The sequence below is a fragment of the Peromyscus leucopus genome, chromosome 8a (assembly GCF_004664715.2).
Source record: "Peromyscus leucopus breed LL Stock chromosome 8a, UCI_PerLeu_2.1, whole genome shotgun sequence".
In the NCBI taxonomy this organism is placed as follows: Eukaryota; Metazoa; Chordata; class Mammalia; order Rodentia; family Cricetidae; genus Peromyscus; species Peromyscus leucopus.
Window position 1 is genome coordinate 45,681,263 of NC_051085.1, and position 12,743 is coordinate 45,694,005.

The following is a 12,743-nucleotide window of genomic DNA, read 5'->3' on the forward strand; positions in this document are numbered from 1 at the left end:
CTCCACACGCTAAGTGTCTGTAATGGCTTTCCTTCTAAGCGGAAGCGCAGGATTATAGATGACAACATTCAAATGACCCAAACATTAAGAATTCACAGTTGGTCTGCAGAAGAGCCAGGCAACAAAAGGGCCCCCTTGTACCGTCAAACCAGAGCTGTGCTCCTGGCTACCTGCCCCAGGGTGGCTGGCTTTCTTATGAAGAACATTTAGGAACAGGTCAAGCATGGTAACTGTTGTGTCCTGTGTCTATGAATGAGCATTTCTGTCGTTTTGGCTTGTTCCACGCCCAAGGCTGTCCTTAAAAGTGTGTTTTAGCATGCTCTTGGAAAGTGGACGTACTGGATGGATTGGAGCTGTGGCAAGAGGTGTTTATGTCCTGCTGCAGCTAATTGGAAAGTACATTAGATGGAGGGCTCTTAATTTGCTGCTGTGTGAAGTTGAAAGACAGATGAGCCAGGAGTGCCAGAGCCTTCCTACTGTCTTCAGTGGGCTTTGGAAGAATCACTCTGTCCCCTCCGTTCCCCCGGTATTATTTTTTTTTTTTTTTTGGTTTTTCGAGACAGGGTTTCTCTGTGTAGCTTTGCGCCTTTCCTGGAGCTCACTTGGTAGCCCAGGCTGGCCTCGAACTCACAGAGATCCGCCTGGCTCTGCCTCCCGAGTGCTGGGATTAAAGGCGTGCGCCACCAACGCAATCCCCCGGTATTATTAAAGAGTGGCTTATACTCCGATATCGGCTCATGGTGGAGAGGTGAAATTAAACTAAGCTGGTGTGTATAAATGGCACCAACTGCAAGGGGCCTTAAGCGAGATGGCCGATATTATCTCTATGTATATGCCATGAACTTTTTTTTTTTTTTTTTGAGACAGTCTTATATATCCCAGGCTGGCCTTGAACTCACTGTGTAACCGAGAGTAATCCTCCTTCCTCCAGCTCCTGAATGCATTGCAGATGAGTGCTGGAATCACAGGTGTGCACCACCAGGCTGGGTTGATGTTGTACTCAGGCCTGAGCCCAAGAGTTCATGCTTGTTACATAAGTACTTTACCCACTGAGCTGTTCACAGCCCTGTGATGGGCATAAAAATGTCCTCACTGAAGCCCAGTTTTCCCCACAGCTCTATCAAATTCTTACTTCAGCCCCCCTTTAGCAGACAGAAGTCGACATAATGGACATTAACTAGCAGGCCAATATGTTGCAGGCAGTTGGTCACTGAGAAAGCCAGCATTGAGATGGTTTCTGTCAGATTATAAAGAGGATTTCCCATGATACCATTCTGCCCAGCAAGGATTATAGAGAGGCGAGCATGTGCTTAAACACCATGGGTAAAATTTGGGTCTGTGTGATGAACAACAGAAGATGTTGCTAGAAATTTGGGTACAACTGTTTAGTAATCTAACTTAAACTTCAAATTATTAAGTGATATAAGCAACTTTTTGGTTTCTTTCACTTTAATAAGTGAAAGAATCTATTTCATAGATCTAGAATGAAATTTTTAGTAGTTGTCAGATAATTTGAAATTTCTGATAGGAAAGCTTGTGGGTCCTGGACTGTGCTAACTACGACTCACTCGGGTATTTTCATCTGAGTAGTATATAGTATATAGTATATATCAAGGTTGATAGCTTGAAGTCTATAGCAACACTAAAATATAGAGAGTAATACTGCCTTTGTGAAAAGAGCCACTTAAAATATATTTGGGGGCACAGGAATATATTTAGGAAAAAACAAAACATTCTGCTTTTTACAGGGCTTGTCAGAAAGCTTCTGTCTGGGCCTCAGTGCACGGAAGCCCAGTGTCCACCACAACTGGATGTCGGCCGTGGTGGAGGCTCTCCCAACAGCAAATCCATGTTGATAAACTGCTGTTCTGTACATTGCTCTGACTTCTGTCTGGTTACCCTGTTGTGTTGTGTATCCCACATGTCCTCCCTCCCTGGGGAATCACATTTACAGGAAACCAAAATAACCTAAAGATCCATTGGAATCCAGAATAACCTAAAGACCCACCAGCAAAGGGACCCCGTCTTTGTAAAGGGACTTCCCACATGGTGCTCCTGCTTTATCGTCCTCCCCTACCTTGGGGGTGGAGAAGATCGCATCATTCTACAGCCAGAGCTATGCGGAGGACTGAGCCCTGTGGGATGTCCCCAGGGGCTCTGCTGTGATGCTCGCTATGAGCATTTCTAGAATAAAATTACCATGTGGTACCACTATGTGGCTAGTTCTGCTAGTTAATAAAACGACTCTTGCTGAGGGGTTCCAGTTTGAGCAAAGAAGGGCACATAAGTTTGGAATAGTCTATGGCACTGTAGCCTATACCCCACTCCCACTGACAAAAGGAACGTGTGTGGATTTGGAACCCCAAGGTTTATGCTCTATCTGAAGGCCAAGTCAGCTAGAGGGAGCCAGCGTAGGCTGTCCGTAACAATCTAGAACAGTGGTACTCAACCTTCCTAACTGTGACTCCTTAATATCGTTCCTCATGTTGTGGTGACATCCAACCATAAAATTATTAACATTAGTACTTCATAACCATCATTTTGCTACTGTTATGAATCATAGTGTAAATATCTGATATACAGGATATCTGATATTTGACCCCTGTGAAAGAGTCATTTGTAGTCAGAAGGTTTCTCCCGTCTTGACCAGGCCCCATGGTCCTGCCCGGCCCTCACAGTCCTGTAGCTACTTATAAAATAATCATTCAGAGGCTTAATACTAATTACCAATTACATGGCCTAAGGCAGGCTTCTTGCTAGCTAGCTCTTATAACTTAACCCATTTTTATTAATCTATAAGTTGCTATTGGGCCATGGCTTACCGGTATTTTCACATCTTGCTTCTCCTGGCGGCAGCTGGTGTCTTCTTCCTCTCCTTTCTCCTCTCACTGTCTCTCTTGGATTTTTCCACCTGGCTCCACCCTGCCCTTCCATGGGCCAATGCAGCTTTATTTATCAACCAATCAGAGCAACACATATTCACGGCATACAGAAAGATATCCCACAGCAGTCATTCGACCACCAGAGGGGTCATGTCCGCAAGGCTGAAAAACCATTAATCTAGAACTTGATCCTAGATGCCCCAGGAATATTACCCAGGAATCAGAACTAGGTGTGTTCCAGCTGCTGTTCTTTAAGTCCCTGAGAGCATTCTCAATACTGAGGGATGGATGTGCAGGGCAGGACCTTCCATACCATTGATTTTCCTAGGTCAGGCAAGCTGGGACCCACTGAGGTTATAACTACAGCGAAGCAGTTTCTTGGGGGAAGCAGAAGCAGGGAGATTGGACTCCGCATGGGCAGTCTGGCTGAGCAGCTGGGCCCAGCTGTTGGAGCAGGTTGGTCAGAGCTTGTTCAATCTAGTGTGAGGCTCTAACATTGACATTCTTTTTTTTTTTTTTTCTTTGAGACAGGGTTTCTCCATGTAGGTTTGGAGTCTGCCCTGGATCTCGCTCTGTAGACCAGGCTGGCCCAAACTCACAGAGATCCGCCTGGCTCTGCCTCCTGAGTGCTGGGATTAAAGGCATGCGCCACCGCCACCTGTCTACATTGACATTCTTAGTCCTCTATTTCTACATGTTATTTGCCTAGAATATTGATAGCTAAAAAAGATTTGTCAAAACTCCAGACTATGAAGAATTTGAAGATGGGCATTGTGGTAGTTTGAAAATGGCCCCCGTAGTCTCATAGGGAGTTGCATTATTTGAAAGGATTAGGGCATGTGACCTTGTTAGAGTAGTTGTGGCCTTATTGGAGGAAGTGTGCCATTGAGGGGTGGGCTTTGAGGTTTCAAAAGCTCAACCCAGTCTCAGTGGGTCTCTCTCTTCTGCGGATCAAGATGTAGAACTCTAGGCTCCTTGTCCAGCACCATGTCTGCCTGCACACTGCCATGCTCCCCACCACGATGACAATGGATTAAACCTCTGAAACCGTAAGCCAGCCCCAATTAAATGTTTTCCTTTATAAGAGTTGCCATGGTCATGGTCTCTTCACAGCAATGAAACCCTAAGACAGGCATGGCGTCTTATAATCCTAGCACTCTGGAGGCCGAGGCACGAGGATTGCCTTGAGTTGGGGGTGGGGGACTGGTTACAGTTGGTGTTAATGGCACATTTTCTCTTCAAATAAATGACAGTGATGATCTTTTCATGCTTTTGTGTCTAACCATTACTAGGGAAAGGAAAATATATTAGCCGGTAAATGTTCAGGTGTTTTGGAAGACTGTTCCTTCACAGGCTGCTTGCTCAGTGAGATTACTGGCAGAGCCTTACCTCTGTCTGGGCTGTTGAGTGCCAGGTGTCAGAGTGTCCCGCGAGGCGCCATGGAAACCCTAAGAGCAGAAGTGTTAAGTGAAAACATTAGCCACTAAATAAGTTTCTTAGAAACACATTTCAACTCATTTGTGAGATGGTCAGAAGAAAAGTAGGCTGTGAGAGAAAACTGAAGGAAGACCATGAAAAGAAAGCTACAGTTTTGGGTAAAGAGATGTCCCACCTCTTCATGGGAGAGTTAGAGGGCGGACCTGAAACACAAGTCATCTCAAGGATGCATTTCCCCTCAAATGGAAAACACTGATTTAGTGACGTTTTTAATTAAGTGAACATATGTAGAATGAAAAGTTCAATTGTGTAAGATAATCACTAAGGAGCTTGCACATAGGTGGAAAAGTAAAGACACAAGACATGTGAAAAAGAGGAACCATATCACCACTGAGAAGTCACTCAGCAGACAGACTCAAAACCCTTAGGAGAACTCAGCACTGTTTGCCTGAGCCCTGGTGTTGAGCCACAAAAACATTCCATGTCAGTGTTTTGTTTTATTTTGGATATAGTTGAAGGTATTCTATATAAAGGATTTTGTAGCTGGTGTGTTTGACTCATGACCCATGGGCCCCGTGCAGCCAAGACTAGTTGTAAGTATGGCCCAACACAGAATTGTAAGCATGCTGAAAACAATGAACTTTTTTATGCCTTAAAAAACAAAAGCCCTGCCAGTGATAGTAGCACACAACTTTAATCCCAGCACTCAGGAGGCAGAGCCAAGCAGATCTCTGTGAGTTCGAGGCCAGCCTGGACTACAGAGCAAGTTCCAGGACAGGCACCAAAACAACACAGAGAAACCCTGTCTCGAAAAAGGGGAGGGGAGGAAAGCCCCTCAATTGCATGGTTCCTGGGCATGAACTTTGTAGATTACAACATCGCATCTCCATGTCAAAATGGTTGGACACATCTGCTTTGTAGTTTGGACAAGTTAAGATGTCATGTGTCATCTCTAGTAAAACAATGCATAAGGGGCTTTAAAAATGTATAATTATTGTGAGGGGTACGGTGGTGCCCATTTATGATTCCAACACTTGGGTGGCTGAGGCAGGATGATGGACAGTCAGAGGCTAGCCTGGGCTACCTAATGACACCTTATCTCAAAGCAAAAGGAGCTTGGAGTCCAGTTACTGAAAAAAAAAAAAATCAGGATAAAGTTTTATAAATTCTTGAGTCTTAAATTCAAAATAATTAAAAAAAATTTCAGGTTTATTTCTATTTTGTGTATGGGTATCTGCTACATGTGTCTGTGCCCGTGAGGGCCAAAAGGGGGCATTGGATCCTTAGAACTGGAATTACAGATGGTTGTTAGCTGCCCCATGGGTCCTGGCACCTGAACCCAGGTCCTCTGGAAGAAGAGTCAGTGCTCTTAGCCTCTGAGCCCTCTCTCCAGAACCTAGATATATATCTGTGTGTCCCTACAGGTGAGTTGAAACTTGCTGTATAAAAGGCTGGTGAGTGTCGGGGGCCATCAGAGCTATTCAAGCTCTTTGATATTATGAAAGCAGCTATAGGTATCACAGAGCAGAGATGAATGCGCTTGGCTGATTCTAATAAAACTTTGTAACAACAGCCAGGAGGCTGGATTTGACCCATAGGACATGATTTGCTGACCTCTCTCCAGTGGTCTTCCTTTAATAATTACTTGTTCCAGTGTGGGATCATGGGAGTCTCTTGCATACAGGGGCATTGTGTTTGGCACTCAGAAGTCAAGGAAAATTTTGGCTCACATGCTCTTTGGATGTGTAAGTTTAACTATGTATACAAGAAGTCGTCTCTTTTTACATGAACAAATGGAATAGAGAAACACAATCCCAAGCCAGGAGACATGGATAGGCTGGCCATCCCATCAGCATTCTGTAGGAGGAACATTCAAACGCAGGGTTTCATGGGAAGGAAGGCTTGGTTGTGTTGGAAGACTGCTTTACCCCTTGAAAGGTCCTTGGCAGAGAGACCTTATCTTCTTCCTTCCCGAGTCTGGACCAGACTGCTGTTAAATAAGGAAACAGAGCAGAAGGCAGACAGCGAGGACACAAGCAGCCCTGGCACTTCTCCTGTTACCAGGAGCTGCTGGGCTGTTCCTGTCCCAGGAGCAGGGTGACTGCCTGGGGCCGTGGTATGGGAAGCCATGTGGAAACAGCTGAGGTGCGGTGTCTCTTTCCTGGAGATACTCTGTCGTCCCCCTTGACCTCTGGGGTGTGCTACCTGAGACCTGCTTGGCACGCTAAACTCCGGCTCAGCTTCCTCCACCTTTTCAGAATGTGTCCATGGGTTGCCCCAGGTTGCCTTTCCTGACTTCTAAGTGGCTGCGAGTTTCCTCCCTTCCCTGGGGCCAGCTTCACCTTGTCCTGTTCTGGTACCAGTGGGAGCCACAGCATTCCCACCCAGCCCTCTGCATGTCTCCTTGCTGTTTTTCCTCATGGCTCTGGCCACTCCCTTTTGAGAAGCTGTGGGTCACCATGTCATTCTGTGTGCCCAGAAGAGGAGCTTCATTAAAAAAAAAAAAAAATTACTGATGAAATTGGACTGATTTGGCTTGTCCTTTGGGGCAACCAGAGAAAATATGTCCTTTCAGACATTTGAAGACAAATGAAGTTGAGACATTAAACTCCTGGGCAGGACTTCGGAGATGGCTCTGCCCATTGGAAAAGCATTTGCTGTGGAATCCTGGGGATCTGAGTTCAAATCCCCAGCACTTCTGTAAAGCCAGGTGTGATAGCACATGTCTGTAAGCCCAGGGCTCCTACCACAAGATGGGAAGTAGAATTCCTAGGAGCTTGTGAGCCAGCTAACCTGGGGTGTGTAGCAGGAAAAAATAAAAACCAAACCAAGAGACTGTGTCCCAACTCAAATGGAAGATGAGGACCGGCACTCAAGGTTGGTCTCTGACCTTGCATGCATGTTATTTGCACACGTGTGAATGCATTTGGCGTATGTGAAACACGCACGGATTATAAAAGAAGAAGACAGTTCTCTGGGCAAGGACTTTCATTGAGCTCCTTGTCCTTTGTGGGCTATTTGTACACATTTTCCCTTCATTCCCCTGCGGCACCTTTAGTATGTCATCTTTATAGATACGGGAATTGAGTTGGGAGAGGCTAGTTAAGGTCACGTGGTTGGTGCCTGCCATGCCAGGGTTTTAACTCCACAGGGTGTGAGAGTGTGTGTGTGTGTGTGTGTGTGTGTGTGTGTGTGTGTGTATCACCTACATGATCCAGCACGGGCTACTTTGGTTTCTGGCTACAAACTGGAGGAATGAGGGAGTGTCGAGGAGGGTCAGTGCTCATGATGCACTCAGGCCTTCACCTTGCTGTCCTGGAGGCGGCAGGCGTCCAATGGACCGCATCACCCAGGTCCGGAGAGTTTCTCTGTGTATAACCACCGTTCCGTGGGCTCCTCTCCTTGGCATAAAGGTCACTACCTCACGTTCCCCATACTTAGTGCCCACAATCTCGTCAAAGAGAGGTCCCTGCCTCTCTTCCTGCCCCATCCACCTGTCTCAGACCCAGGCCCATCCCCACACTGGCCCTCAGTTCCTGCGGACTCCATGCCACCTCATCCCATGTTAGGCTCAGTGACATTAGCTTTATTTATCTTCAGTCACAACTTTAGTGTTCATGTCCCTGGCCTCTTCTGCCCAGAAGAGCTTCGTCATTGGTTTCCAGAGGATTCCAATCTTTGGGTCCACAAGTCGCACTGAGATGCCTTGCTCTGAGTTCATCTTTCCGGCCACACTCTGGGCACTGTGAGGGAAGGATGAGTCAGCCTCACTCTTCACACTCCTTTTGCAAATCAGACATCTTGTGGAGCCTTTTTTGCCTTGAATCATTTTTGTAAAATAACAGGAAATGACTCTTATTTAGAAAAAAAATTAAAAATTCAACTACTATAAAAATTCGGAAATTCAGATAAGCCCAAAGATTAAAATTAAAATAACTTGAAATGCAGTGTTAACCACTGCATATTATATACATATACACATATACACACGCACATACATATTATCCCATTTTATAAAAATCTACTCATGCATATTAATACATAGAAAATATGCATAAAATTACTTTAAAAACCATAGATACTTTTCCTCTGACTAATAAATCCTGTCCTCTTTTGGTCAGTAGAGGTCAGTGTCTTCTAGCGTCTGGTATGTCTGCTGTGACTCTTACTGCATTTGTACTATGATTTACTTGACTGTTAATTTCATGGTTTACTGTCTCATTTAGCCTAGTTATGACTAGAACACTGGTCAAGCAGAGAGGGGAAGAACCAAGGAGGTTTGGGGGTCCTTTTATCTCTTTGTTAAAAACAAAAATCTTATTTTTGGGGTTCCTTTTTAGTTTTCTTTTTAGGCAGGGTCTCATGTAGCCCAGGCTGGCATTGGACTTTCCAGAAGACTGACTTTGAACTTCTGATTCTCCTGCCACGCTCCCCTCCCCCCAACCCCCAGAGTGCTAGGATGATAGGTATGGGCCAGCTCCCCTCCCCCCAACCAACCCCAGAGTGCTAGGATGATAGGTATGGGCCAGCATTCCTCGTTTACTGGGGACTGGGGACTGAACCCAGGGCTTCCTGCATGTTCTATAATGCATTCTACCAACTGAGGTACATGTAAAGGCTCGCCTGGGTTCCATTGATAACACTCTTAAGACAAATGATTTGACAGGTATTACTGGTCATCTCCACCCCATCCCGCCAAGGCACCACCATGCTGCCTGTAGGCCTGCTAGCTGCCTCCGAGGGCCTCACAGAATGCAATGTGGCCATCTGATCCTGCTGTCCTGGGGAAGTCTGGGAGGTGGTCCTCCTGCCTGAGACCCATGAACTGTTTCTGCCCGTCAACCTGTCTGGGGTGATCTCCTGTCAGCCCGTGGTTCCCGATCCCTTCTGTCAGTCACGGTGGTAATATTAGCTCTTTCTGTAAGTTAGCGACACGTGTAATGAGGCACAGAGTGAGTTGAGGGAAAGTCCTTGTACTTTATAATCGTCTTTTTCCCTGAAGGCGAACGTTCCTGACTTGACTAATTTGCTCGAAGTGACAGCTGACACCTTGGTTGCCCTGAGTTTGCTCAGGAACACAGCCTCCTCAGGGCTTCAAGACAGCGAACAGACGATTTTTTCCCCCTCTTTAATAAGAACATGGAGCATACTAATCATCCCCTGCCTGCACACCCTGCCCGAGCTGGGGCATCCGTAAGGTTTATCCTCTCCAACTGGCCTGACATTATTCTAGTATTTTAAAGGCAGAGGCATCATCAACCCAGTTCTTCTGCCCGGTATCCTGCAGCATTGAGAAGCTCTGTGGGCCTCATGCAGATTTGCCTTGGGTTCAGGTCAGTGGCCTAGGATAGAGCTGGTAAGTGTGAGGGAGAGAAGAGAGGACAAGAAGGCAGCCTGACGTGTAAGTAACACACATTGTAATATTGCTATCAGCGTTGAGGGGATAACCTGTGCTCCAAGTCAGATCCGTAAAGTCAATTAAAAGAGCCAAATTGATAGTGGAAAGCAGAGAAAGGGGTTTATTCACTGTGGCCAATTTGGGAAGAGAGATCAAGATGCGTGAAGCCCTCAAGTCTATTTTCCCAGCCCCGAGTGAGAGCAGAGTTTAACTAGAGGGCTAAGGATGTCAGGCACATCTAAACAGTTCTGGTTAAGTGGGACCCACCGACTACTGACCCATCCTTATCTGGGTTCAGTCTCATCCTATAAGGTGGTCTGACAAGTTGTTTCGAACTATGAAGTCTCTTTCAGGGAGACAAGGTCCTTCTCTGTCCGTCACCCCTTTCCTTCTCCATCATGAGATTCCTGGGGGAAACTCTTGTTTCTTTGGGGTTCATTATTTCAATAATCTGATAGTTAGATTGGGATTCCTGTGTGCCTTCTCTTTATAATATCTTCATTTCTGTTAGGCTGTTTACAATATGTCCCGTTACCCCAACATCACAATAGTATTGGGTGGGTCAGTGTTTTGGTTACATCTGCTACTGATACCCAACTCCTCCAAGCTTTTCCTGTAGGCTGAGAACTCAAAAGTAACATACATTTCACTTCTAGTGTTTCCATATGAAACATTATTATTATTTTTTTAAAAGATTTATTTATTTATTTTGTATACAGCATGTATGACTACAGGTCAGAAGAGGACACCAGATCTCATTACAGATGGTTGTGAGCCACCATGTGGTTGCTGGGAATTGAACTCAGGACCTCTGGAAGAGCAGTCAGTGCTCCTAACCTCTGAGCCATCTCTCCAGCCCCCAGAAACATTATTTTGTTATCCAGCACTTTTCAATCTTGTTTCGTAGGCTGAAAACTCTTTCCTGAGCTCAAGCTCTTCAGACAAAAATAGCTTGCCATACCTAGAGCCATGGATGGGGGCGCTGTTGCACACAGCCTCGAGATGAGGCTCGGTTATGATGCATCACGGGGCTTCTGATAAGTGCAGTAGCTATGAAATCCCATAATATGAGGCACTTTAACCCTTAGCAGTTACTTTTAAGGTTCTGAAGCCCACAAGGAAACTGCAAAACCCAGGCGAGGGATGTCTCCAAATAGGAACATTGGCAATGACCAGAGCTGTTGTGCCATCTGGGGATTTTGCAAACCAAGTCACAGGGAGGCTGTTGCAGTATTTTCTGATGGAAAGTGCCTTGTTGTCCGGGTTAGGAGGGCTGTAGGGTCTCTCAGAACTTGGTTTGAGCAAGACTCTGCCCTACTTTCCTCCGAGGAGTAACTGAGGTTAAGTGCTTGCTCATTGTAGGCAGTGTTGGTGCCGTCCCCCAAAATGTTTTTCTGGGCTCCCTGAGAATAGACACATTGCCTCTTTTATGGGGAGGCAGAAGGTGTCTTATCCACACATTGAAACAAAACCCAGAAGAACTTTGCCTAGGCATCTGTCTGATTTCAGAGTGCCACAGTGAGTCAGGCCTTGCCTGTAGAGATGATGAAATTGTTTTCCAGTGGGAATCAAACTTGGTGGCCCTAAATACCTGACAATTTTAAATTGATTTCTTTAGAGACAAGATCTTATTGTGTAGCCCAGGCTAGCCTTGGTGTTGCAATCCTCTTGCCCCAAACTTTGCCCCAGTGTTAGATTTTTAGGTGTGCACTACCATGCCAAGCAAAAACTTGAAAGAACATTTTGGGTGTGGGGGGAGAGTATCCATACTTGGCTTTTCCAGACAGTTTTTAAGGGAAACTTTGTCTTCTTTTAAGACATTCATGAAAAGAATGTTTTCTGTCTCTTGCAAACAGTGAGGCCTACCATGAGCCTGATTGCTCCATACTGCAAACTTCTTACATCAGCAGGCCCAGGCTTTCTGCTCTGCACGCAATCTACTCCGCACCGTTGGGCACCTGAGTCTTCACACATGCCTACCTCCAACTTGTAACCAGGTCTTCTGCTTTTCAAGCAGCCATGATAGGGCTGAGATCTTCATGGCCTGACAGACTTCCCAGTTTAGGGTCCCCAGATGGACCCTAAAGTGCCGTCTATGCAAGGATGCTTGTATTCACCACTCCGAGCGGTGATGACTACATCCTTCTAACACCCAGGCAGGAGAGTCTGGACCCTTTGGTAGGCCGAAGCAGCAGGAAGAATAGGTTCTCTCTGCCCATGCTGTGCTGAGATGTTATGAGTGGCCCGTGCTGTGGAGAGCCTGAGGCCATCTGCAAAGTATCAGTGGGCCATGCTAAAGCTGCTAAATACTGGCACGTTCTTTGGGAGGACCTCACAAGTATGGGGTGGGGTGGTGCAGGCACCCAACACATGGGAGTTCCTTCTCCTCTTGTACTCACATGGTAAAGAGTACAATGACCTGACAGATAGGTACTGCTAGTATATGTTCATCAATAAAGATGCAGAAGACTCCGGAATGTCACTCAAGATAGGTACTGCTACTATATGTTCATCAATAAAGATGCAGAAGACTCCAGAATGTCACTCCTCCTAAGTGACTTTAACCATGCTCACAGACTGTGTCCTGTTACTGTGTGACGCTTATCACCATGGGGAAGTACAGAGGTGAAGCTGTCACAGGCATCCTTAAAAACATGTCATCACTCTTGTCTCTATGACCCCGCCTCCCCGTGATCCAGGTATCCTTGCATCCACCTTTAGGCAAGGTGAACTGTTAAGTGTGCAAAGGCATCTTTGCAGTACTTGCACAATGAATTGCAGTATCTTGACAAGTAAATTTGCCATTGAAATAACCCGGCTAACATCCACTTTTTGGAAGTCAATCCTATGAGAAGTGTTTTTAAAATGAATTCTGATTTTTTCCAAAATGGCAAGATATTTTATTTTTGAAATCTTGTTATTTTAACACCGCAGTGTTAGGTGTGATTTTTGACATCCCAGCAAGGCAAAACTGTAATCTCACCAGATGCCATTTAACTTATGGTGCATTTTGTCAGATCTTATTT

General features: G+C 45.7%; 1 protein-coding gene across 6 annotated transcripts in view; it reads left to right on the forward strand.

The window, feature by feature from the left end:
* Nucleotides 1-12,743, forward strand: part of Tiam2 (TIAM Rac1 associated GEF 2) — a 213,185-nt gene that overhangs the window by 182,040 nt on the left and 18,402 nt on the right. The gene's annotated exons all lie outside the window — the stretch shown is intronic.